Raw genomic sequence first — 6,000 nt, 5'->3', positions numbered from 1 at the left:
CTCGCTCGCACACACCTAAATAAAGTGTAATAAAATAAAGTAGATAGGGATAAGAGTAGATAGGGATATTAGGAACACGAGAGCCCCTTCAACGTTTTGTGTTGTTGTTCCTGCAGCAGCTCTCCATGCCGAAAATTCAATTTCCACAATGAAAATGCGCGAGAAAATTGTCTTACATACCAGGAGAAAGTGCAAAAGAGAGGGTGAGAGAGGTATAGTGGGCGAGCGAGATGGGTATACGTGTCTCGAAATAACTGTGCTTTGGTTTGCTGACTGCGAGGCGCCTGCGCGGGCAAAAATAACGGGAAATGGCAAAGGCGGCGCTTAGGGGCAAAAACAAATCCTCCCTTCGCCCTCACCCATCTCCTCTCTCACTCGCTCACCCTCTCTCTTTCCCACCCGCAGCCATCTTTCTGCCGACGCGGATCTAATTTGCAGCCGACTGCGCTGTCGACGTTGCGACTGCCACAAGCACCGTTAGATCATTCGCATTCTGACGTTCCACGCGGTCGGTTCGATACGATCCTATAATATATCACCATATAGACGATAGTAAAGTCCCCGAAAAAATACGTAATACCGAAATTGGATTAAATGACACTTTGATATCTGAAAAGGAAACTTTTCCGTCGGCAAATCGGTGTTGACGAAAACCCTGAAAACATCAAGATCCTGAAAAACTCGAGATCCTTAACAATAAATCCCTCTCTAAGACTTCAAGATTCATCCCAGTGTGTGTTCCCAACCCAAATCTAACTACTTTTTTGCGGCCTATTACCTCTCAGATTGAGTGTGTAATTTGCAGTGGAATCTTAAACTTTCGCCGACATCCTTTGTGATTCCTTCGCACACATCCTCGCTGAGAACTTTTTGGCCAAAACTTCCTGCCAAGTGTTTAGACGCTCGAGAAAACTTTCGCACCTTTGTCTTACGCGAGTTCGTGCTGTGAAAATTGCGAAAAAGTTTAACTCAAACAGAGCTAAAAGGCTAAAAAACAAAACCAGCAGCGACAAGGGATTTTCTTCTGGGACACGCTTGAAGTATTGCTGCCAAAATTTTCACGGACGGTAATAAGGTAAGTTGAGCTAAGGGATATGAAAATTTCGAAACATTTTAGCCTGGATAATTATAAGTTACGATTACAGATTTATAACTATATGTTATCTTGAAAGTTCTATAATTTCTTAATTTGAAGAGAGATGGTATAAAAAAAAGTTATAATATAATTCATTCACAATTATTTATAAAGGTATTCACATTAAATTAAATTATAATTGAGGATAAGAAATGATGTGTTTGAATCCCTTCAAAACCCAGACTGATTTCAAAAGAAAATCCTTAAATTCACATTCACAACACACCACATTATGCTTATAATTTATTTAGACGCTTTTAATTTGCATTAAGGAACGAGTTCCTAATGAGTTCCAATGTGATAAAAATCTCGACTTTTGAGTGTCCCGAATCCTGAAGTTTCCTGGCTCATGTCTGAGTTTTTGTGCGAGTGTCTGGCAAAAGTGTTTGTACCGATGCCTTTCCTGTGAGAAATCGCACAAAACCCGTGAACACTTGAGGCGCAAATGAGAAAAAACCAAGGATTCGGTGGCGAAAAAGAATTAAAACCCAAATTGGAGTATGCATAATGGATTCGGCAACAAGGATCCAAGTGGATATGGCCTCCATTCGCAAAGGAAAGGGGGATTTCGGGGTAAAAACTCGCCGCTTAATTGAAGACAGACCAAAAGTTGATCACTCCGCAAATGCAGTTTGAATAATTGATGATAATTAAGAGAGGAAAAAAAGCGGAGACAGCTCATGGACGCCGTGTGCGGGAAAGAGAGGGAACAAGGGTACAAAATCAATGGCAAATAATTCGCCAAAGAGCGAACCAAAAAAAAAAGCGGGGAGAAAACGAAGTTTCAAATTAAATTGATCAACCGCAAATTAATTGGCAGCCATGCAAACGTTCAACGCTCCACTGGATGCCACGCCCACAAAAATGGGGCCTGTGGGTGGTAGACAGGGTCGGGGCTACGAGGGGCGAGTACTGGATCCACAGAGGAGTCAATTGGAGTTGACGAACGATTTTTCCATTCGTCGCCAAGTTTTGTTCGATTCGTTCAACTCAATTAGGGAAACATGCATGGTGGGGAAAGTGGGGAGAAAGGGGGGTCCAAATGCGGTGAAATGGGTGCTGAAAGGGGGCTAAACAGGAGCTGTGGAATATAGGAGCGCATACAAATAAAATACAATTTCGTATATTTAAATTAGCAAATGGAATTATCGTAGAGAACGTTAGTCTGAAGGAGGTTAGTTCGGCCATGTTTATTGATTGCTTGATTGAATTGAACATCGAATTGGTAAATGGGCCAAATTGATGGATAGATTGGGGCCCACTCACTCACATAGGGGCATTCAATGTGCAAATTAGACATATATCAGGATTAGGAATTTTGAGAAGATATTTTAATGAAATAAATTTTCCTTATAATCAGTAAAATATATTAAATATTCAAATTTTGTAAAGTAAATTAAATACCAAATATATCGTAGAGTTATCGAACTATAAAAATTGGGAAACAATCAATTGTGAAAATATTTTATTGACTTAATTTGTTGAGAATAATTTAATTAAAAAATAAAATGCAAATTAATGATCAGTACTTTTTCCAAATTTTTTTTATTCTCATGCAAGTTTGTCAACGTTCTCTTGGAAATTCCCTATCCAAATTAATGTTCTCCCTTATGTTTCTCAACCACTTGACGACCCCCCGCAAAGCTCTGTACCAACACCTCTCGTCCCCTAACCCAAATGAAATGCACAAAACAATTTGCTTTAATTAAACAGAAAATTCAATCAAAATATTTAAAAAACAACAAAACCAAGTGGGCAGGGGTGATCAACAGATTTTCCTCCCCATGCGGGCGCCCCGAAGACTGGTATATATCATAAACATATATATATATCACATATGCATGCCACACAAATTGAAGGGTTTGCTTTCGAAATCGGTTTTGCTGTTTTGCTTTCGAGTTTTGGGTAAATTGGCGACACTTGGTCACGAAAAACTGGCGGGGGTGCATCATGGCTTGCTAATTTAATTTACGTAAATTTTTTGCAGTGCAATTTTCAGGCGCTGATTTGTTGGTGGGTGGCTCTCTGCACACAAATGCCACGGCATCATTTCGGTCTGATTTACGCTGAGGCTCTGATTCCCTGATTCTAGGCGCGAGCCAATTGACACAATCAAATTCGAACCTCACAAATTCGCTTAATGCGCCGCGAGACAAAAACAAAACCAGCAAAAAATCAAAAAAAAAGAAAACGCTCGACCAAAACTGCAATCAAGAGGGATACTTAGATGGGGCGCATATGCAAATAGTTTGACTGGACAGTAATGACAATTTGTATAGGATTTTCCACTTTCGAGATCTCTTAAATTGTAAAAGATAAGAATGTCAACATTTTACAAAGAAATTCTGAATAAAGATTTTAAAAAATATTATATTAATCTAAGAAAGCTAAAAATCCTTTCTGCTCACAGAGGCTTCACTGTTTCCAACGTACTCATATCAAAGCCCACTCCAAGTTGGATCATCAGTGGCAGACTGCGCCAGTTTAGTTTGATTATGCCGGACAGGCGGACGGACAAACGGACGGACAGACGGACAGTTCTAAAAACGGATGCACTTTACTTCGGTGGCAAAAGTGATAACCTCATCGCTGGCCGAGCGTTTTCCTGCCACCTCCTCCTGCTGGCCGGCCCCCCAATTTCCATATCATCTCACCTCAGTGGGAAATTATCGCGCTTTCGGTTTGGGGCAAACAAAAAACTAGAAACTAGGAAAACTAGACAGAGAGAGAGCTCTAAACGAGTGTGTGGGTGGGCGGTAGGCAATTTCGCAAATGCGTTTAAGTGGCTCTAACGCCAGCGGGACGGGGTTTTGGAGCAGGGATGCGCACGTGGATATGCCCATGGATACTACGATACCCAAACGATACCATATAGCATACAGTGCAGTGTGCAGTCTGGTCTGGCTGCGAATTATGCCACTTTCCAGTGTGCACTACACTCTTGCGAATCTGTATCTCAGCTCGACTCGTTTAGTGGCGATTTGGCGAACCGAGATTCAAGCGACCGATAAATCCATTAGTCCAGCTGCCCCTGAACAAAAGGAGGTCGTCGGTGGTCAGCTGTTAGTCCGACCTTCAAAAGGTTTGAGCTCAAAAATGTTTCACAAAAATATCTGATTTATAGCGAAGAAATTTCAGCAAATGACATAAAATTTTGTATAATTATCTGATCATTATAACAAAAAATCATTTAATTCTTACAATAGAAAGATTCTTTTTTTTTAAATTATTCAATACTTCTTTAACAAAACTAACAAACGTATGATTTTATTAAATCAAAGCCAGATCCTTGGGATACTAAGACATTGTTTATTTCATAACTTCATTTCATAAAAAAAGTTTTGAACCGGACTGATTCCTAAATTGTTTATTTTGGAAGATTAGAAAATTTTGAATCTTTTTGTTTGCTCTTGTTTAAATAAACCCTTCAATAATTTGAATTTCCAGTAAAATCCAAATGACAAAATATGACTTTACTATATTCTCCTCATCTGCAAACCCCCTTCGTTTTCCCCAAACTCATCGCTTCTGGGTGTTGCACTCGCTGATTGACTTGTGTTTCCATTTTTAATTTGGTTAATTCAAATTAATCAAGCGACAGTTGATAATTCCCGCTCCTCGTTTTATTCTGTGCTTTTTTTTTTTAATTTTGCTGGCGCAACGAAATGCATTTGTTGCATGGAAAGTGCATTGGCATTGGAGTCCAGAGCAGACTCATCCATATTCATGTGCCTCCAATGTTGTTGGGTTTTCCGTTGTCCAGACGCATTGCATTTCCCACTTTGTTGTTTGCTCAATTAATGCAATTGCTCGTTTTGTCTCTTCGCCGTTGTTGTTGTTGTTGTTGTTGCTGTTGTCATTCGTGACATTATTAATTTATATTTATATTACTTTTTATAGCTGCAGCTGTTGCATAATGCCCTCAGCAGTTGTCGCTTCTGCCGCTGCAGCAAATTGCATTATATTCTGATGCGTTTTAATTAATTTTGAGTTAATTTCGTATATTTTATTTTGCGGACTTCAGGCACTCAGATGGCACAACTCAATAGATGGGGGGATGGCTTATGGAAATGAAATCGAAATCAGCTTTGATTTCATGAAAGATAAAAAACATTTTTGGGAAGTTATTAAAGTAATTTGACTTTTTTTTTTAAATAAATAAACAAATAAATAAACAAGAGTTTCTCATTTATTCTTTTCTTTCCTGATGAAAAAGACAATTCTAATTGTCATTAAATCGAGTGGTTCAACAGCCCTATTCCCTTGCATTTCCGACCTTTCAAGCTGTGTCTCCTCCAACTTCTCTCTGCCACCTAATGCAATTGTGCGAACACTGGATCCACATCCGCTTCGCTTCTACACTGCCCCCTTGTAAAGTCCCCTCCAAATCGTAATCCTCCCGCTCTGATTGAATTTCCCCGTTTTTGGCGACGGCTCGTGGCAGAAACTAGCGCAAGCTTCCATTACTAAACCCCATGTCCGAGCGCCGACTGGACAACAAAGGCTTACCACACAGATTTCCACCAATCTGCCAGCCCTTTCACGACTCCTCCCTCTCCCTATTCAGCATTTTCCATCCATTTTCCCTGCACTGAAAGAAAATTAACAATCTATGATTTCGAGTTTAATAAAAATTGAGTTAATATCCGGCTCGAAGGACCAAAGTTAAAGAAAAATGGGCTGTAAAATATATTAGTTATCTATTAGAAATCATCAATTGCTTTTAAAGAAGTAATTACAAGAAACATTTCTTGGTTTTAGCTTTAAAATATTTGTACAATATTTTTCTCAGCTTAGCGCTTTTTCCCTGCGATTTTGCTTGGTGTTTTAGGGACTGCAGTCAAATCGAAATCGTTGCGCTGTTT

The 6,000-nt window shown here is 39.5% G+C and overlaps 1 protein-coding gene across 1 annotated transcript in view; it reads left to right on the top strand.

Moving 5' to 3' along the window:
• The first annotated feature begins 507 nt into the window (after positions 1 to 507).
• Positions 508 to 6,000, top strand: part of Drgx (Dorsal root ganglia homeobox) — a 34,735-nt gene continuing 29,242 nt past the window's right edge. Inside the window, exon 1 of the mRNA XM_017151663.3 lies at positions 508 to 1,075. The gene's annotated coding sequence lies outside the window, so the exon portion shown is untranslated. The remainder of the gene's footprint in view (positions 1,076 to 6,000) is intronic.

The sequence above is a fragment of the Drosophila takahashii genome, chromosome 2L, assembly GCF_030179915.1.
Source record: "Drosophila takahashii strain IR98-3 E-12201 chromosome 2L, DtakHiC1v2, whole genome shotgun sequence".
Lineage (NCBI taxonomy): Eukaryota > Metazoa > Arthropoda > Insecta > Diptera > Drosophilidae > Drosophila > Drosophila takahashii.
This window is presented reverse-complemented; position numbering and strand designations above follow the sequence as displayed.